We start from the raw sequence: 21725 nt of genomic DNA on the forward strand, positions 1-21725 counted from the left end.
AAATGTACATTTACTCATCTGGTCAGTGTATTACCATGGCAATAGCAAAGTAACTACGGCACTGTCTTCTTTCCACAAGCGGTCATGGCCCTGGCTCCCCATTTGACACTCCAGAGTGCTCACAGTGAGGAACATTTCCTTTTTGTCCCTGCAACAGATTTTCCTATGCTGACAATATTCAGATGACTCAGATGAGAGTGTACTTTGAAGTGAAAGTTAATGTTGAAGAACAGGTAGAGAGGACTGGAGCTATGGCTTAGCAGTGAGGAAACATTTTTTCTGCTCTTGGAGAGGAACCAGGTTCAGTTCCCACATCATATGGCAGCCCACAACTGTTTGCCATTCCAGCTTCGATGAGCAGATGTGCTCTTCTGGTCTCCTCAGGCACCAAGCACACACATGGTGCACATACATACATGCAGGCAAAAAACACAGACACATAAAGGATTTTTTTCCTTTAAAAGAGAATGAGAGAAGAAAAGAAAATTAGCAGCTTCAGTCTCATATTTTTGTCTCTCTCTTCCAATGAGGAAACAGACTAGGGAACAAAGCGTGGCTCCACCAGTATCCAGATGCTAACTAGATGCTAACTAGCTGTCATGGCTGGCCTAATGCAGTGGATGCACTTGGCTACTGATGAGTCATATGTCTCTTGGGGCATCTGCATGGCTGCAGCTTGGAAGCCCATCCTCCCCAATGCTGAATTAAGAGCTCCAAGATGGATCTAGGTCCTATTTATCCATGGCAGGTTTTCAATTAGTTTCCTTTTTTGAAAAATGGTCATAGCAGCTTGGGTCATTATCTTGACATGATTCTTCAGAACACTTTCTTTCTAAAAGGAAGACTCGTCAAAGGAAAGTATCTGTGAAGATGGGTCTGGATGTTGTCAGCATAGGAGAGTCCTTTGAGGGGATGAAAAGGAAGTGGTCTTCAACTGGAGTGTCAAATGACAGAAAGGTGTCATGACCTAAGAAGACAATGTCTTAGTTACGTTTCCATTGCTGTGATAAAACATGGAACAAAAACAACTTAGGGAGGAAAGGGTTCATCCAGGCTACCGTTTATTCTCCATCTTGAAGGGCAGTCAGGGCAAGAACTCAAGGCAGGAACTTGGGGGAAGAACTGAAGTGGAGACCATGGAGGAATGGTGTTTACTGACATTCTCCCTTTGGTGGTAGTTTGCCTTCTTATACACCCCAGGACCCTCTGTCGAGGGATGGGACTGTGGGACCTTCCAATCAATCACCAATCAAGAAAATGCCCCACAGACTTGCCACAGTTAATCTGATGGGGGCATCATCTCAACTGAGGTGCGGCTTCCCAGATAACTCTAGCTTATGTCAATCAGCACATTTGGCCCCTGTTAACTTGTTACACCAACACTACTATTAAGCCAGAACTCTTCCTTCCTTGTTTATCCTCAATATTTCGTATACTAATGTCAATATTACAGCATGAATAACTTTAAAAGTCCAACCATCTTTGCATTTTGCGAGACTTTTAGTCCAAAGTCTTTTTAAAAATACAGAATTTTTTAAAAGGTCAGTGTCTTTAAACTGTAGACTGCTGTGAAATAAAATAATAATAATATGTTCTCATTTCATGAGGGAAGACCCAGGGTGTAACCACAGTCTGAATAAAACAAAGCTAAACTCCAACCATGCTAATAACTCAGTCCCCAGGGCCTGGCACTCATGAACTTCTGGGCTCCAGAGATTCTATGCAACTCCACTTCTTGAGTTCTGACATTTCTAACACACAGTTCAACTTAACTCATAGGCTCAGGCCAGCTCCACTCTACACCCTCTGCTCTCATGGGCAGTAGCCTCACCATCCTGACATCTGCATCTGCTGGGGGCTCTAAAAGCTGCAACTTCACATAGCCTCCTGGTCTTTCTTCAGGGACCCTGACACTGACATATGGTTCCAAGCCTCAGCCTCCTTTCACAGCTCCTTCAGGCTTTGGGTTCCCACCACAGCTGAGGCTGCACTTTCACTGATGACCTCTGCTGGCCTCTCAGAGTGCCAAGCTTCAGCTGTTCTCCATGACCCCACTGTGTCTTCAAAACCAGTTAGATGTGAGAGACTCTGACACATTACTGTGTTGGCTACCAGCATCGCCTATGGGCTTGTCTCCCTCTGAACAACAGCTTTAGTGTGCTTACTCTAAGGAAACACTCCCAAACTTCACCTCAACGATGATGGTCTCTTCTTAATCACCACTAATTTCTCAGTTCCAGCTACTTTTGATCAGTTCTCTATTTTCCCAGTAAAGCAAAAGTTTCAGTTTAGTGGTACTGGTTTCTTATTAATCACACCAGATTTTTCAACTCAAATTGACAAGACCCACAGATTCATAATTCAAATATACCATACACACTGCCCTGATAGAATCTTCAAGGGATTCTCAAATATCCCTCTGAAACCCCACAAGCCAGGCCTCCATTGTCTGCATTGCTCTCAATATTCCCTTCCAAGCTCCCACAAGACAGCTCATTATGCCCCTATGACTCAATGGCTCTATAAAAATACATTTTATACATTTATTATTATTGCAAGATGTGTGACAGAATCCCTGTCTGCTGTTTGTTTTTTGTCTACTTGACACAAGCTAGAGTCTTCTTGAGAAGAGGGAACTTCAACTGAAAAAAATGCCTCTATCAGACTGCCTATAAGCAAGACCTTTGAGTATGTTCTTGGTTTCAATTGATGTGATGCTGAGGGATATAAAAAAGAAAACTGAGCAACCCAGGGGGAGCAAGCCAGGATGCAGTCCACAAACCCCCAGGTTCCTGCCTTGGGTTGGTGGCCTGACTTTCCTTCCAGATGGCCCATAAACTGTAAGCTGAAATAAACACTCTGTCCTCACATTGTTTTTTTTTTTTTTTTTTTTCCCAGTGTTTTATCACACTAACAGAAAAGTAACTAAGATAGAAACTAAAATTGGTACCAGAAGTAGGGAATTGTTAAGAGCTGGTCCCGTGTTTTGGGAAGGATTGTGGAAGGAGTTTGAAACACTGGGATAGAAAAGCTACTGGGGCCGGGCGTGGTGGCGCACGCCTTTAATCCCAGCACTCGGGAGGCAGAGGCAGGCGGATTTCTGAGTTCAAGGCCAGCCTGGTCTACAAAGTGAGTTCCAGGACGAAACCCTGTCTCAAAAAAAAAAAAAAAAAAAAAAAAGAAAAGCTACTGGGTACTTAATGGGGCTTACTGAGCTGTTATGTGGGACCTGTTATGTGAGGTAGAGAATGGTTCTGGGCTGGGACCATTCACTGATTGAGCTTGGATAACATGTACTGCTGCTTTGCATGGCTGTCACACCAGAACTCTGAGGCTGGGTCTCCTCTCCCTGCTTAATGTTTATATGTTTTGCCTTAAGAAAATAAATGGCCCTATAGAGCCTGTGAGACTGCCCAGAGATAAAGATACTTGCTGCACAGACCTGACACCCGAGTTCCATCTCAGAACTCACATGGTAGAAGGAGTGAACTTACTCCTGAAAGTTGTCCTCTTACTTCAATGTACCATAGTGCATGCGTACACACATGTGCACATGCATGCACAAAGAAACAAACAAACACACAAATAGTAATAAAACAAATTTTTAAATGGCCTTGAAAACTCAGAGGTAGGGAAAGGATGCTCATTTGATACTTTTTTCCCCCCCAAGACAGGTTTCTCTTTCCAAGACAGGCTTCTCTGTGTAACCCTGGCTGTACTGGAGCTCACTGTGAAGTCCAGGCTGGCCTCAAACTCACAAATTAGCCTGCTTCTGCCTCTCAAGTGCTGTTATTATGTGCCACCAGCTCATTTGATAATTATTGATAATAATAGAAACATTCACAACTTTTAAATTCAATTCTAGGGCCATGTATCATGGCACGTGCTTTAATCCCAGCTCTTGAGAAGCACAGACAAGGAGATCTCTGTGAGTTCCTGGCCAGCCTGGCCTACATAGAAAGTTCCAGGCTAGTCAAGTTTATCTAGAAAGAACCTGTCTCAGAAAGAAATAAAATCAATTATTGAAAGGGAGTCAGGATGTAGCTCAATGGAATGCATGCTCAGTGTACCTGAGGCCCTGTCCTCTACCCTCAGCACTTCATCTACAGGGCATAGTGGCACATGGCTGTAGCTGTAAAACACAGAATGTAAAGACAGGAGGATCAGAAGGTCAAGATCAACTTTGAGTACAATGGGATTTCAAGGCCAGACTGGGTTACATAGAGCCTGTCTCACGATAGATAGATAGATAGATAGTTGGAGAGATAGACAGACATAGATAAATAGATAGATAGATAGATAGATAGATAACAAACTGTCAAAGAGAAAGAAAGAAAGAAAGAAAGAAAGAAAGAAAGAAAGAAAGAAAGAAAGAAAGAAAGAAAGAAAGAAAGACAGGAAGGAAGGAAGGAAGGAAGGAAGGAAGGAAGGAAGGAAGGAAGGAAGGAAGGAAGGAAGGAAAGAAGGAAGGAAGAAATAAAGAAATAAATTACCAAGTGAAGAGGAACTGGGAAATCACACAATTCAGGGAGGGCAAAACCTTGCCATCTTATGCCTGCCACCTGTGCCTCCTGGTCAAACTCTAGGAAACCTTCAACTCAGAGGACAGTGACCAACAACCAGTAAGTGCAGGTCCCGGTTCCCTTTGTCAGCAGCTTGTTCAAACAGTACAGAGCTGAAACTTAGAATCTAGGCTTGTCACTGTAATCCCGGGCTTCCCGCATGCACTCTGTGCTTACACCCAGAAATCATTTAACATCCTGTATTCCCCAGAGAAGAGCTATGAAGAAGTTGGCCCCAGTGCCTCAGTGTGTGGCCTTATTTAGAAATAAGATCTTGGCTGAAGTGAGCATTGTGTGTCTGTCCTAATAGCATCCCTGTCTTTCTGAGAAGAAAAATTTGCCTTTCTTCTTTTTCATTTTCAGTTTGGTTTAAAAGCCATTACAGTCAAGGACTTCTTTTTTTTGTTGTTGGTGTTGTATTTATTTCATTTACATTTCCAATGCTATCCCAAAAGTCCCCCACATGCTCCCCTACCCACTCCCCTAACCACCCACTCCCACTTCTTGACCCTGGCCTTCCCCTGTACTGAGGTATATAAAGTTTGCATGACCAATGGGCCTCTCTTTCCACTGATGGCCAACTAGGCCATCTTCTGATACATATGCAGCTAGAGACACGAGCTCCGGGGGGTACTGGTTAGTTCATATTGTTGTTCCACCTATAGGGTTGCAGATCCCTTTAGCCCCTTGGTTACTTTCTCTAGCTCCTTCATTGGGGGCCCTGTGATCCGTCCAATAGCTGACTGTGAGCTTCCACTTCTGTGTTTGTTAGACCCCAGCATAGTCTCACAAAAGACAGCTATATCTGGGTCCTTTCAGAAAAATCTTACTAGTGTATGCAATCGTGTCAGTGTTTGGAAGCTGATTATGGGATGGATCCCTGGATATGGCAGTCTCTAGATGGTCCATCCTTTCATCTCAGCTCCAAACTTTGTCTCTGTAACTCCTTCCAAGGGTGTTTTGTTCCCAATTCTAAGAAGGGGCAAAGAATAACCCCATTAAAAATGGGGCTCAGAGCTAAACAAAGAATTCTCACCTGAGGAATACTGAATGGCTGAGAGGCACGTGAAGAAATGTTCAACACCCTTAATCATCAGGGAAATGCAAATCAGAACAACCCTGAGATTCCCCTTCACACCAGTCAGAATGGCTAAGATCAAAAATTCAGTCAAGGACTTCTAAAAATTACTTTTTTAATGTATGAGGCAGGGGTTATCTCACTGAAGTTGGTGCTAGGCAGGTGGCCAGTGCTCCTAGTGATCCTCCTGTCTCCACCCACCACAGTGCTGGGCTCACAGGGCCACTCCTGGCTACTTATGCTGGTCCTGGGAAAAGAATCCCAGACGTCAAGCTCACACAGCAAGCACTCTGTCCACCTTGTCATCACTTCAGCCTACAAGGACTTTTGCTCCATTTGTTTCATAGGAAAGACAATTGGGAAACAGAAGCAAATATGGATAGAAGAAGGAAGACACAGGAAGATGGCTAAACACAAGCCAAAGAGAGGCTTGGGCAAAGTTCGGCCTACAGGCTTGTCTTATTTAGGGTTTCTATTCCTGCACAAAACATCATGACAAAGAAGCAAGTTGGGGAAGAAAGGGTTTATTCAGGTTACACTTCCACATTGCTGTTCATTACCAAGGAAGTTAGGACTGGAACTCAAGCAGATCAGGAAGCAGGAGTTGATGCAGAGGCCATGGAGGGGTGGTACTTACTGGCTTGCTTCCCTGGCTTGCTAGCTTGCTTTCTTTTTTTTTTTTTTTTGGTTTTTCGAGACAGGGTTTCTCTGTGTAGCCCTGGCTGTCCTGGCACTCACTTTGTAGACCAGGCTGGCCTCGAACTCAGAAATCCGCCTGCCTCTGCCTCCGGAGTGCTGGGATTAAAGGCGTGCGCCACCACGCCCGGCTTTTTTTTTTTGTTTGTTTTTTTTGTTGGTTTTTTTTTTTTTTTTTTTTTTTTGCTAGCTTGCTTTCTTATAGAACCCAAGACCACCAGACCAGGGATGGCACCACCCACAATGGGCCCTCCCCACTTGATCACCAACTGAGAAAATGCCCCACAGCAGGATTCATGGAGGCACTTTCCCAAATGAAGCTTCTTTCTCTGTGATTACCCTAGCCAAGTTGACATCACAACACCAGCCAGTACATGGCCTCACATGGAATCAACCCCTTCAGCACATTGATCTCGGCCCTTAGTGTCTAGAATGCTAAGATGATACATTACAATTTGAGCCACCCTAACTGTTAACCTTTTTTAAAATTTTTTATTTTTAACAATAGCCCCAGGAAGTGAAGAAGACACTGATGAATGTTACAGTCATCTTAAACTAACTACTGTTATGGGAGACAGTGGGGTTTTGTGTTTGTTTGTTGTCTTTTGAGACAGAGTCTTATGCATCCCAGGTTGGTCTGATATAAAGATAATCTTGAGCAGGGCAGTGATGGTACAGGACTTTAATCCCAACACTCAGGAGGCAGAGGCAGCTGAATATCTGATTTGCAGGCCAGCCTGGTCTACAGAGTGAGTTCCAGGATAGCCAGTGCTACACAGAGAAACCTTGTCTCGAAAAACAAACAATAACAAACTGCTTGCAAGTACTAGCATCACAGGCATGTACCTCCAAACCCATTTTATATGGTGCTGGAACCCAGGACAAAGCAAGAAGGACAGCAGAGTCTGGCTGTTTCCCACAAGTGTGAGTACCAGTAAGGCCATTGCAAGAACAATGTCCCTTGACTCTACATCCAGTGCTCACACTAACGAGGATCACCACTTACTCACTGATGGCTCTGTGACAGTGGATAATGATTGTCAACTTGATGGAATCTAGAACTACCTAGCCAATAAACCTGTGGACACATCTGCAGGGGAATTTTTAGGTAGCACCATATAAAAGGAAAGACTCACCCTAAGTGTTGATAGCACCCTTCTGTAGGTTGGGATCCTGGGCTGAATAAAATGGAGAAAGCATCTGAGCACCAGGATCCATCTCTCTCTGCTCCTGAGTACAGATGTGTTTCGGTTTGGCAGTTGTGGTCAAGATTCAGCCCGTGGTCGACCCATCCTTGTCTCTTCTCAGCACACAACCCTTCCCCATATCTGTCCTGCAGGCTGGCAGCACTAGAGACAGACTCCTGCTCTGGCTAGTGTCAGGGTCCCAGCACTTTCTTTATGTCAGCTTGAAATTCCTGGTGAAAATTCCAGTTTTTTGGGGTCCATTGTCACAGTCCTCAGAAAGCTGAAGGGAGGGCACAAGTATGTCTTTAGAACAACCTTGATCTTGTCACTGAAAAAACCTAGTGGGTAAACCCTCCCTCAATTCCCTATTCGATGTGCACCCAAGGAATCATGAGAGACCGTCTTGATGCAAACACATGAGGTAGTTAAATGACGGAGCTCCGGGCCAACATGTATCTCACACAGGAGACAGAGGTTGTTGGCCATGAGACTTGAAAGCTAGAGGTTTTTAAAGAAAAGGGTCTGGAGCTGGGGGAGGAATTGGCGCGGTTTCACATGATTGGTTCATTTAAACATCAGCAGAATGATTACACATCAGAAAAAGAGTATGTGCAGGTCAGGGGGTCAGGAATTCTGAGGGCCCGGTGCTTATCTAAATCAGCAGAGCATCTGGTTAACATTTAACCCAGGTCAGAAGGGAGGGAGATAGGGAGGCGCTGGTCTAGTCCGGACATTCTTGTATGTGTTCCCTATCTTTATGGCTAGTTGGTTCCTGGGATGACTTTACAGCCTTTGTTTATTGCTCTAGGCCCAAAAAGCCCTCCTAACTAGCAAGCCTCATGAGTCATGGACCTTGAATTTTGTCTTTCACCACGACAGTCACAGTTTCTTCCTGCTTTCCAATCTGATAACTCCAACAGAGTTTGCATCTCCAACCTGCCCTATCTACACGATGAACTCTGTGCTTTTCTAGTGGAGTACAATCTAGAGTGATTTATGTGGGCTCCCTCTTCTCAGAACAATGCTCCTGTCTTCTAGTATCCCATGGTCTCCACTCCCATTCTCACAAATCAATGGCTCTTGAACAAACCACTTGGCTCCCCAGCTTCAGTTTTCTCATTGAAAAGTGAAGGTTTTTATGTTGGGAGACTTCAGTTTCTTTCCATTAGGAGAACCCTGCCTTCTCAAAGGTTGCTCCAGGCTTGCACTGAAGGGTAAGACCAGGGCTCTCAAGCTTCAACTCCCAAAGGAATTGCCTCAGGAGAGGTGTAGGAATCCAGGTGCCACACTCCAGCACTGTGATGCTGTGGCCTGGGGCAAGGCCCAAGGAGCTGCATTCCAGGAGACCCAACCTCAGGCACATTGCTGCCTCTCTGGTTGCTGAAGACTGACAAGCCTACAGGCCAGGGGATGGCTTGAAGAACACCCAGAACCCTCCCTAGACCTGAGCATGCTCTTCAGACTGGCTGGTCCCATGAAGGACAAGTGTTTTGTTTTGCTTTGTTTTTTCTTTTTTGCTCCTTCCTCTGACTTCACAGCCAACGAGCTCTTTTTTCCAGGGAAGCAGCATCCTTATTTGGCTAATGGAAGTAGTAAGGGAGTTTCTTTGTGAGATCTGGGTGACTTCCAGAGCTTCAGAGGAGCCCAGACTAGGTCAGGCATTATGCAGCTAGAACCACATGTGAACTGTATACAGTAGTGTTTGTCCTCTCAGGACCCTGCTGCCCAGCTGTGGCTTCTGAACATTCTCTGATGGTAGAGGGGGGTAGTTAGATCTTTCTGCTGATGTCTGCCACCCCAGGGAGGATTCTTGCCTCCTTTTCACAATAAAATCCCAGTTCAGGACCAAGGCCAGGATGTAGGCACTGTACAAGGTGGCTGGGACTGTAGTTCTGGGATTTCAGTTTCTAAAAACAGAAGGGTTTTTGCTTAAAGGAAGAGTCAGTGGCAGACAGATAAAGGTACAGAAACTTCTGCTTTATAGGGCAGAAGAAAGCTTGTCACTAGCCCTGCTGCCTCCCTTGACAGCAGAATCTACCTTTCAGAGTCCTGGCCCCCATGCTCAGGGGGAAGACATGAGGACACCATCCAAGAACAGACTTAGGGTCTCTAGGAAACCAGAGAGGAGTGTTGTTCAATGCCTGTGGCTCCTCCCAGCTCTCCCAGCATCCCTCAGTACCTATGGCTCCTCCCAGCTCTCCCAGCATCCTTCAATACCTGTGGCTCCTCCCAGCTCTCCCAGTATCCTTCAGTATCTATGGCTCCTCCCAGCTCTCCCAACATCCCTCCATACCTATGGCTCTTCCTAGCACTTCTCACCCCCTCCTCTACCCTAAACTTCTCTTTCCTGGGAGCTAGACTTTAGATTCCCTTCCCCAAGCCTGATCCCTGTATAACTCAACCATTTGGGTTATGCTGTTCTCTTGGCCCTGGCCACCTCTCTTGGTCAGTGCTTCTCTCTCTCTCTCTCTCTCTCTCTCTCTCTCTCTCTCTCTCTCCTCTCCTCTCATGGATTAGTCTGCCGGCAAGTTCAGTCTGGCCTCTTTCCTCTGTCTGCTTTCTTCCTTATAGCTACAATAAAAACCTTCCCCGTGCTTTAGGAGTAGTTATGCCCCCTCTACTATTTAATTTTTCATTCACATTGTGAAGTTGATTTTCATCCTTGAAGCCATACTAGAATCACCTAGATGATTTAAAAATTCCCAGCAGACATGAGTTGGACCAGAACCTTGCAAGCTGGAACCTGCCCATGGTTATGTCTCTCTCTCTCTCTCTCTCTCTTTCTCTTTTTTAAACATTTTGTTTATGTATTTGTATACATAGGTGGTATGCATGGTCAGAGGACAACTTGCTAGAGTCCATTCTCTCCTTCCACCACATTTGTCCACAGGTTCAATTAAGCTTGGTAATAAGCTTTTTTGTCCACTAAAGACATCCTGCCAGGCCTCATGAATATTCTTCAACTTTCTACTCAACTGATCTTACCTCACATCAGGGCTGGGAGCCATGTGTCTGAGTGTGAAAATCTATGTTGACTGTGTTCACTAGGGAAGGAGGATTAGAGAAGTAAGGGAGTGGAGAGCAGTGCTCCTGAGCTAGAAGGAAGAAAACAGCTGGGAAGGGCACCTGAGAAGGGGCATTGGGGTGGGCCTGTCTTTGCATTCCTATGCTCCAGCCCCAGGTCCTAACAGGAGCCAGGGAGAGCTATTTAGTTTCCCACTAGGTGGATCTGACTCGGCTTGCAGAGTTTATTACATCCTCAGGCACAGGGAACATTCAAAGGTTTTTCCTTGTTTGACAAAGGCAGATTCAGTCTGGATACTCAAATCAGTGATCAGAGAGAGTCCTTGTAGTCTGGAAGAAACTTGTGATTTGGACCTTAGAAAGGGTAGCCAGATAGACCGGAGAGACAACTGTGCAGATAGAAGATGTCAGCCGTACCACAGACACACATTCTGGCATTCTGACATGCTACATCCACTCTAGTAGTGACAAGCGCAATAGGTCCCGAAAACCTGGGCGCTGTCCCGAGGCGAAAAGTTCACGGAAACTAGGTCTCCTTGAACCGTGGTTTCCTGTATAAAGAGTGCTCCAATGCCCTTGCTTTAGGTGGTAAACGGATCTGTGTGCTTTCTCTTAATATTGCTTTATTACAAGTGCTCCTGGGCTGGTGAGATGGCTCAGTGGGTAAGAGCACCTGACTGCTCTTCCAAAGGTCCGGAGTTCAAATCCCGGCAACCACATGGTGGCTCACAACCATCTGTAATGAGATCTGATGCCCTCTTCTGGAGTGTCTGAAGACAGCTACAGTGTACTCACATATAATAAATAAATAAATCTTAAAAAAACAAAAAACAAAAAACAAAAAAAACAAGTGCTCCTAAGGATTGATATTTTGACATATAGCTAAGTTAGATTCTAGGCAGTCCTTGATCAGACCTTGCTAAGTCACTGCCCTACTAAGAAATTTACCATTATCTAGGAAGAAGGAAGTTGTGACCTAAAGAGGAACCAGAGTAGATACTTAGAACTATAGGTAGCTGAGTTACACCCATACACAAACAAGTATTTACAATGGCCTAGGGGGAAGGTGGACTACACAATAGACTAGAGTAGGATCTATGGCAAGGGCATGAAGCCCTTGCCCCTGGCTTCTAAGATTAAGTGCACCTTAGTGGGAGCTGTCTTTTATCCCAGTGGTTAACATTGAGTTTTAACCCAGTTGGTTCCTGCCAGTTCTTCCGTGTTTGTATTCCTCTGTTTTGTGTAAGAATCCAGTAACCTCTTTGTACCTTGCTGGTGTGTCACCCAACTCCCCTATTTTCTTCTGTATAAAAAGTTTGATGCTCGATTTGACAAATTACATTCAGATCCACACTCCCTTGTGTTGAGTCTGTCTGTCAATTCCTGCCGACTCCTTGCCCACCTGTATCAGAGACTCATTCTATGCAGATAAGGGACCAAGAGGGTCTGCGGCACTGACATCCATCGATATATAGTCTGTGATGAGTGGCTGGGTGAGTTGCAACACCCTGTAAGGGTTCCAGCTTGCTCACCTGTAAAACAAGATGGATTCTATTAGCTCTTTGATAGGGGGTGTGCTGGTTAGTGGTTTTGTCAGCTAAACATGAATTAGAGTCATCTAAGAATCCAGAACTTGAATTGAGAAAATGCCTATATCAGATGGCCTGTAGGCAAGTCTATGAGACATTGTATTGATTAATGGTTGATGTGTGGGAAGGCCCAGCCACTGTGATTAGTGGGACTGGTGTGTATAAAAAATGCTATCTGAGGAGATGGAGAGATGGCTCAGTGTTTAACACTGGCTGCTCTTCTAGAGGACCTGGTTTCAACTTCCAGAATCCACATGGTGGCTCACGACCATTTGTTGACCCAGTTTCAGGGAATCTGGAGCCCTCTCGTGGCTGCTTTGAACATAGCATGTACATCTTATGCAGACAAGCAATAAGTAAATACATACACACATACATACATACATACATACATACATACGCTAAAAATAAATAGTCTCTAAAAAAAATCAAGCCGAGCACATTGTGAGGAGCAAGACCATAAGCAGCCCTCCTCCATGGTCTCTGCTTCAGTTCCTGCCTCTTGGTCCCCGCCCTGTTTGAGTTTCTGCCTTCTTTTCCTTCATAATGGACTGTGAGCTGCCAAATGAAATGAAATCATTCCTCCCCAAGTTGTTTCTGATCATAGCGTTTAACGCAGCAATAGGAAGCAAAGTAGTTCAGTGAGTTAGATGTTGCTTTTATTGGCATTTGGGGACCATGAAGAGCCATGTTCAGTTAATAATGGAGGGAGGTTATCCTCCGTAGATCCACACATGACTGTGTGGGTGTCAGGGAGATCAGCAATAACTCTGAGGAGGTGGGGAGCAGATGAACAGAGATGGTTTAGTTTTATCATGAATCAACTGAAAAATGTCTTGCATTGGCAGGGCTTTACACCCGGCACTTCAGGGGACTGGACCCTAAAGACAGAAAGTTAAGTCTAACCTGAAAACGAAAGAACCTAAAGAAAACTAAAAAAACTAAGAAAACTAAAGAATGCACCTGAGCATGCAGATAAAAGACAAGCTTTTTCAGCCATGCTGTGGTGATGGTTGTGGCTGCTCTCTCACCTTTATTCCCAGTACTTGGAGTGTGGGGAAGAGGTAGACAGATCTCTGAGTTCAAGTCCAGTCTGGTCTACAGAGTGAGTTTCAAGACAGCCAGGGCTACACAGAAAACCCCTGTCTTGAAAAAACAAAATCCAACCAACTAACCAAACACACAACCAAAAAACAAACACAAAAACTACCACAAAAAATCCAGACAAACATACAAAAACCAACAATTTCTCCAGGACAAGAGAGATGGATCAATGAAAGTCCTTGTTTTTCTTTCAGAGGACCCAAGTTTGATTCCCAGCACCTGCTCACAACCATGGTAACTCCAGTTCCAGATGAGGGGGTGGGGTTTATTCTCTCTTCTGACCTCCACAGGTAGCAGCCACACATGCACTGTATACCTCGAGCATGAATGCATAAAAAGTGTTTCCCTGGACACTTTACATCAGTGAAAGTTTTATTTAAATTTTCCCCGATAATTAATTATGTAGAGATTTGTGTTTGTGTGTGTGTGTGTGTTTGTGTATTTGTGTGTGTGTGTGTGTGTATATTTGGGTATAGATGCATGCAATTGAGTGCAGTGCCCATGGAAGGTAAAGAAGTGGTTGGTTTCCTGGAGCTGGCCTTACACTTGGTTGGGAGCTGCCTGATGGGGGTGTTGGGAACTGAACTCCCATCTTCTCTAAGAGCATCAAATGCTGTTAACCACTGAGCCATCTTTCTATCCCCTTCTCTTTGTTTTTAATCAAATAAACCCCATAGTGAACTATCATTACTTATCTGTCAAAATGGTTAAAATAAAAACAGTGACACACTAAACACTGACAAAGGTTCACAGTGACTGAATTTCGCATAATTTGTGGGTGGGGATGTAAAATGTCCCAGCCACCTGTAATGGCAGCTTTTGGTTGTCAACTTGACTTCATCTGGAATGAAGTAAAACCCAAGCTGCTGGGAACACTTGTGAGAACTTTTTTTCTTTTGATGTAGGAAGTCCCACTTTTAATCCAGGTTTTCCAAGGTGGGAAGACCAACCTGTAATCTAGATCCTTTGAGGTGGAAAGGTCCACCTTTAATCTGGCCGAGCCTTCCCGTGGCATCCAGTAGAAAGAACACGGAAAAGGGAAGCTTTTGCTCTTGCCTGCTTGCCCTTGCTCTCACTGGCAAGCTTAATCCTTCACTGGCTTTCTATGTCTTCGGGATTCCAGTGTCTATTGAAGACCAGCCGAGATGCCCATCTTTATGAACTGAAAAACTACTGGATTCCTGGACCAGTAGACAGCCATTGTTGGACTAAATAGACCACAGCCTGGAAGACACTCTAATAAATCCCCCTTTTATGTCTCTGTATAGGTTCGCTATCTGTTCAGGTCTCCTAATTCACCTTCCTAGAAAACAGTTCAGCTGTTTTGTAAGAAACAAAACATAGCACACTGTGGGTACTGAAAGAACCTAGTGGGGAAACCCCCCTCAATTCCTGATTCGGCATGCACCCAAGAATCACGAACAGAACAGAATGCCTTGATGTAAAAACATGAGGTAGTTTAATGGCGGAGCTCCATGTCAAAACATATCTCACGCAGGAGAAAGTGGGCTGGGGCTGGGGGAGGAATTGGCACGGTTTCACATGATTGGTTCATTTAAATATCAGCAGGGAGGAATTGGTGCAGTTTCACATGATTGGTCCAATTAAACATCAGCAGACTGGACATGCAGATAACATTTAACTTAGGTCAGAAGGGTGGGAGATAGGGAGGTGCCGGGCCAGTCCAGCATGTCATTCTCTTTGTCTTTATGGCTAAGCAGCCTCAGGAATGTCTTAACAATGGGCCTGCCTGGGCATGTCCTGGCCTGTTCTGCTATGTTCTCTGCCCCAGGTTTCAAAGCTCACAAACAACTCTTTGGGCTATTTGACATAAATTACATGAATCACATGTCTCAAGTTTTATATTCTTTCAGGTACTAAAGGGGGGCAAGTGAAGGAGGGAGAATGGAGGATAGCCCATGTCTGGCCAGAGTTCCTCCTATGCTCTGGGCAGGCAGACCTAGAAGGGCTGCCAGACGCTTTCCACTCGGACCCGGGTGGGAATCATGTCCAGGAGACATGAGAGAACTTCCGTCTCATGTAGGTGAATTATCACCACTGGGTCCCGGGGTTACACCTCAGCTTGACTGGAGACCAGACTGTCAGTGTATAGCCCAATGCCCAACAGCACACAGGCTGATAAGATGACTAAGTGGGTAATGGTGCTTGATAACCTGAGGCTAAAACTCAGGATCAATGTAGCAAAACTGACTCCTTCAATTTGTCTTCTGACCTCCACATTCACACACTCCACATATGAAAGAAGTAAATGAATAAAATTTTAAAACAAACAATTGAGCTGAGCATACAACTGCTGTGAGGTCCAACCTTCGTGCTCCCGGGCAGTTATCCCAGAGACATGGAAACTCATGTTCACAGATACACCTTTTTGTAAGTGTTCACAATGATTGTGTGTAATGGCCATAAGCGCTGTCCAGATGTCCTTCAATAGTGACTTGGTAATTCAGCTGCCATGCACTGGTGCTGTGAAATGCAGCTTAGCCATAAAGAGTCTCTAGGGAATTCTAGGGACTGAAAAAATATCCCAAAAACAAAGAGAGGAAGACACACACACACACACACACACACACACACACACAGAGAGAGAGAGAGAGAGAGAGAGAGAGAGAGAGAGAGAGAGATATGATTATTAAAAGGCAATGGGAGGCTCCTGAGGGGGCTGGAACCATCTGGAGAATTTTTTGGGGGGGGGGAGTTGAGACAGGGTTTCTCTGTATAGCCCTGGCTATCCTGGAACTCACTCTGAACACCAGGCTGGCCTCCAAATCAGAAATCCACCTGCCTCTGCCTCCCAAGTGCTGGGATTAAAGGTGTGCACCACTACTGCCTGGCTTATTTGAAATTTTACAAGTGTCATTTATTTGTTTGTTTGTTTATTTCCAGGATAGGGTGTATATAGCCCAAAGTGGACCCAAACTTCATGCTTGCTGTTCAGAGGATGACAATGACCTTAAATTTATGATCCTCCTGCCTCCACCTCTGAGTTCAGGGACTATAGATGTGTGCACCCATGCCTAGTTTTATGTAGCACTGAGTACCCCACCCAGGGTGTCATGAAAGGTAGGCAAGCCCTCGACCACCAACTTCGCTACATGCCACGCGATTATGATTTATTTTGTAACTACAGGGGAGATTTTGCTTTAAAAATAAACCTCTTCATATCTGTAGCAGTTGCTTAAGCCTTGCTAAGCTGGAGCCTAAAGTACTTTCTTGGGCTGCTGAGGGATGGTGAGAATGCAGACACTACTATTGCAAATGAAGACTTCTAAATTTCTACCCAACAACTTCCATCTCCACCTGGGTTGGTGACACATGGTTTCTTAGAGTCACCTGCAGCCTCAAAAGCCACAAGGATGCCTGTACCTCACAAACCATAGGCACGGGTTCTTGTTCTTTGCCCTCACCTCTTTCTGAAATCCCTGGCTGCTGGAAGATGTATTAACTGCTGGAAGATGTATCAGTTGCTGGAATATGTATCTGCTGCTGGAAGATGTTTCAGTTCCTTACAGATATATCTGCTGCTGGTGTTCCTGTTCATACCCATCTACAGGTCTCTTTATTATCTTCTCTGTCCCTCTCCTACTCCAAACATCCTCTTTGGCTCTATCAGGGCCAGGTCTTTCCTTGCTGAATAAGCATGACATGTTTGTTCTTCAGAGGTTGCCTTGCCTGAATATTGTAACCAGCTCCCTCAGGAAGGATAGGACCCATCTCACTGCTAACAGTTTTCCCTTCTGAATTCCCATGAGCATGTCTGTTCTGCCCATGACTGAGCTGTATCTGTGAGTAAGGAAGAGAGTTAGTTAATACTTAGTTGAATTCAGGCTCTTGGGTGAGGCTCTGTGGGGCTTGTGTCTTCTGGGGCAAAGTCAAGAAGCAGCCCCACATGTCAGTGTCCACACATGCTGCCTTGAGTGTGCTGAGAAAGCCTATTCATCAGTCTAGTCTAGACAGACCGCACCTCCTCTCCTGCCTCCTCACTTGGAAAATGTCACTGAGCTCGCTTTGTGGAGAAAGCGGGAGCTGGGAATTTCCTAGGTCTGTGCCACTTTGTGCGGTGGAAGGGGGCCTGGCTCTTTTCTGATGATGGCAATAAGGACATGTTGCTGTCTTGGATTACCCACTTCTGGCTCTTGTTACTATGGAAGAAAGGTTCTTTCTCAGCTGCAAGTGAGTAGCTCAAAAGAGAAAACCATGTCCAACAGAAGCCCACAAAGGAGGAAGGACAGGACACTCAGGACTTGATATGGAGGTGCCAATTACGCTGTAGAAGACAGGTGCTTAAATTGCTTCACATCAATTCTACTTTCTGTTTTAAAACATTTGGAGCCGGGCGTGGTGGCGCACACCTTTAATCCTAGCACTCGGGAGGCAGAGGCAGGCGGATTTCTGAGTTCGAGGCCAGCCTGGTCTATAAAGTAAGTTCCAGGACAGCCAGGGCTATACAGAGAAACCCTGTCTCCAAAACCAAAAAAAAAAAAAAAACCAAAAAACCCAAAAAAAACCATTTGGTTTGTTGCTATGAAAACAAATATATGGAAAGAATGCAGGTCTGTGACACAAAAGGCATTTCTTCTTCCTAACTTTAGATGCTGTTTCCCTCTACCCTTGGACAAGTCGCTGGCCAGCAGAGGAGACAGACGTGGGAGGGCAGCCAATGCTCTTTCTGGAGAAGTGGCCTCAGCCCAAACTCACAAGGTGTGTGTGGGGTGGGTCGGGTGCAATTTTAAACTAATTGATGAACTGCTATGGGGAGTCTCCTCATTAAAACACACTCTTGGTACTGATGAAACCCTAAGCTACAGGGGCCAGTAGAAGGCATGGAGATGCTGGTCAAGGGGACAGTCTTCATGGTTCTCTGTGACTCACCAGGCTGTCTTCTGCAGACAGGGGACAGGACAGTCTTGGTGGCAGGGAGAGTCTCAATGTGACTGGCCGTCTATTTAAAGCTCATGAGGAAACACGAAGAGGAAACAATTGTCCCACAGGATAGTCTTCTGTAATGTCACTGCTACAGACCCTTCTACATGGGACTCATTAAAGGTCTGGCTCTGAGGACCAAAATGGGGCAAGGTTGTTTGGGATGGAGTAGAAGTGCAGGAACAGCGTGGCCCCTCTAAGTCCCTCCCTTGGTAAAGGGAGGGTTTAACTTACATTGATGTATTAGGTCTATATTTTGCTGTGAGAAAGGATATCTCATACAAATCATAGACCTTTTAAAGCAGGTGAACTGTGGGTTAGACTCTCCTAGTTTCCAAACTGGCCTCAGAGCACACAGCAGAGGGACAACTGCAGTCCCAGGTGAGCTCCCTAATGGCCCTCTCCCCACCCTGAGGGAGGTGATTTCCTCATAGTCCCTGCCAGGATGGGAGCCCATTCCACCCCGGTACTCCTAGCGATGCCATCCTTTCTGAGACCAAATGTTTCTCTTTTCTCATACAAACCCATAGACAGTCAATTGCTGTGCTTCCTCTACTGATCCCAGCTCTCAGACAGGCAGGCCCACCTCACTAACAACTCTGGAGTAGGCAAGTGGGCAGAGGAAGCAGTGAGATGGGCTCATGTGTGTGCGTGTGTGTGTGTGTGTGTGTGAGAGAGAGAGAGAGAGAGAGACAGACAGACAGACAGAGACAGTGACAGACAGACAGACAGACAGACAGACAGATAGAAGGTGAGAGCACTGAGCACCTATCTCAGTGTGTCTTGAGAAACTCTTGGGACTGATTCTCCCTCCGTTACTTGCTGGCCAGTCTGTGCTGGAGACCAGCAGTTGGCATGGTGGGAAATGGGATGGGATGAGTGGGCCATTTCTTTACTTCAGCCCAATGCTCCCTCCCTCCATCCTCTCCCTTCTCCCACCCTTCTCTCTCTCTCTCTCTCTCTCTCTCTCTCTCTCTCTCTCTCTCTCTCTCTCTCTCTCTCTCTCTCTCTTTCTCCCTCTCTTTCTCTTTCTCTCTCAACGCAGACCAGGTCTCTCTATTATGTAACTTTGGCTGTCCAAGAACTCACTATGTAGATACAGGCTGTCAATCAGGCTGTATCTTTGTGTGCTGGGATTAAAGGTATATGCCACTGTGCCTGGCTTCTGCTTTTTTTTTTTTAAAAGGGTTTGTTTAATTTTATGTGTATAAGCATTGGTCCACATGTATGTAGGTGTGCCACATGAGTGCAGTACCTCTGAAAACCAGAAGAGGGAGTCACTGGAGAAACTGACAGCTGTGAGATGCTGTGTGAGTGCTGGGAACCAAATGGGGTTGTCTGCAAGAGCAGCCAGTGCTCTGAATCACTGAGCCATCTCTCCAGCCTGTCTTATTTTTGTTTTAAATGTTGTCTGTAACTGTTGAAGAGCTCTTAGTGACTGTCAGCAGCCCAGGACTTCTCAGGAAGCAGTCACATTCCCCATGGGTCCCCACAGGTGTGTCTTCAGACAGTGGACCTCCTCCCAAGGTTACCCTTAAACTATTAGTGTTTGCTCTCCCAGCATTCCTGTCGCTCAGGAATGCAGTAGCTCAGCTGGCCCAGAATCTGGGCTGTGGCCAGGGCAACTTTCTCTCTGTGTGTTTTCAGGTGGCAGCCGGCAGGCCCTGGTTCCTGTGGGCTGTTGCTACCTGGGCCTCTCTATAGGGCTCCTAACACTGGCAGGTAGCCTCCCTCCTCATAATGAGTGGGCAATAAGTTGATAGAGACCAACTCAGGGGCCTGTTTTATCACTAGATGTTAGAAGTCACCCGTTGCTTGAGGTTGGAACCCCTGAGGACCCCTAAGGAGGTTGCCTCTCATTTCTCTCCTTTATTATTTATTATTTATTTATTTATTTGAGATAGGGTTTCTCTGGGTAGCCTTGTCTGTTTGAGAACTCACTCTGTCCACCAGGCTGGCCTCAAACTCAGAGATTCAGCTATTGGTGCCTCCTGTTGGGTCAAAGCCATGCTCCACCACTGCCTGCTGCCTTATTCTTATATACAGAAGCATGCCAACCTTTTTCATGTGGCTATTTAGATATATCTTAGTCTTGTGAATGTATGTACCTATGTCTGTGTATCACACATTCTGCATACTGCATTCCATACCCCAAAATTGCTTGACTGCATCTCTCAGGATTGATGTTCAGTTCTTATGACAAAGAATGCTCTAGTGAGCGTTTGCCAGTCCTGTATGTGTGGCTGAGGGAGAAATCTCCGATGTCAGTCTAGTCGCCTTCCTTCCTCCCTCTGACCTCTAACTTACCTGCACCCTGGCTCATCTCATAGCTTGTTAACAAATACCAGCAAGGCCCAGACAGTTGTCTCTGCTCCCCTCTCCTCTCATTCCCTCCTCTCCCCTCCTTCCCTTCTCCCTCCCCTCTCCCTCCCCTCTTCCTCCCCACTCCCTCCCCTCCCCTTTTCCTCCCCACACCTTCCCTCCCCTCCCCTCCCTTCCCACTGATCATCTTGCCTGCCTTTATCTTATGCTTCTTGTTCTTCCCCAGGTGGCCCTCCTTGCAGCCTAAGCTCCATAACTCCCCATACCAGCTTCAGGCAACCTGTATGAACATTCCAGGTCAGACTGGGCATCTCTCTTCCAGGTCCCACAGTGAGCTGAGCAGGGTTCCATTCAGAACCTGGAGGCTACCTCAGGACTATCTGGCATGTCTGTCTTTCTGGGCCTGGGAGCTCTCTGCTAGCAAGTATCAGCTGAAACTCTGAATGGAAGCCTTGTACAGTCCTGGCCTTAGCTGCCACGCTCTGACAGCTAGTGCAGGAATAATGGATCAAACACACCTTGAACATGAACACTGTTGTTAACAGAGTTGCCTTTCAAGTCTGGAGACAAACATAGGGAACAGTCAGTTCTAAGTACTTGTGCAGAGTAATTGCATCTCTGGACTGTGGCTCTCTGACCTCCATTCCTTTTCCATACAGCCCTGAGCACGATAGAGTTTTCTTCCTCCTTTGGACCTCTGACATTGATTTCTGCTCAGCCCTAAGACCTGAAGGGGCGGTCATCTCCACACTGAGTTACAGTGCCTAATGTTGGCCTTCCTCACTCCAAGGCCCCTGACAACCCATGCTCACAGTGGCTGCTGGAGGTCAGGAAAGGCATTTATCTCCCTGTCGTTAGTCTGTGCCCACTGGGGAGACACAATGGTGGCAACTTTTCTTCTACCCAAATTTTAAGAATCAGCACAGTGAGGCTCAGTGGGCCAAGTATGGATGGAGTTCCATTGGAAGAGATCTGTGATTGAACCTCTGTGGTTGCTCAATATTAGTTGTTAATTTGACAGGATCTAGTGTAGCGATTCTCTTCTCAGCCTTTCTAACCCTACGACCCTTTAATACAGTTCCTTGTGTTTGGAGACTCCGAACCACAAAGTTATTTGTTGCTACTTCAAAACTTTATGTTTCTACTGTTACAGATCAGATTGTAAATATCTGATATGTGACCCCACCCCCTACCACCAAAGGGGTTGAGACCCACTGATCTA

The 21725-nt window shown here is 45.7% G+C and overlaps 1 long non-coding RNA gene across 1 annotated transcript in view; it reads left to right on the forward strand.

The window, feature by feature from the left end:
- Positions 1 to 17908, forward strand: part of LOC147001134 (uncharacterized) — a 29718-nt gene extending 11810 nt beyond the window's left edge. The window contains exon 3 of the long non-coding RNA XR_015045105.1: positions 17851 to 17908. This is a non-coding gene — a long non-coding RNA (uncharacterized LOC147001134). The remainder of the gene's footprint in view (positions 1 to 17850) is intronic.
- Positions 17909 to 21725: the final 3817 nt, after the last annotated feature.

Source organism: Mus caroli, unplaced genomic scaffold (genome assembly GCF_978045245.1).
Source record: "Mus caroli unplaced genomic scaffold, Mus_caroli_1 scaffold_14, whole genome shotgun sequence".
Lineage (NCBI taxonomy): Eukaryota > Metazoa > Chordata > Mammalia > Rodentia > Muridae > Mus > Mus caroli.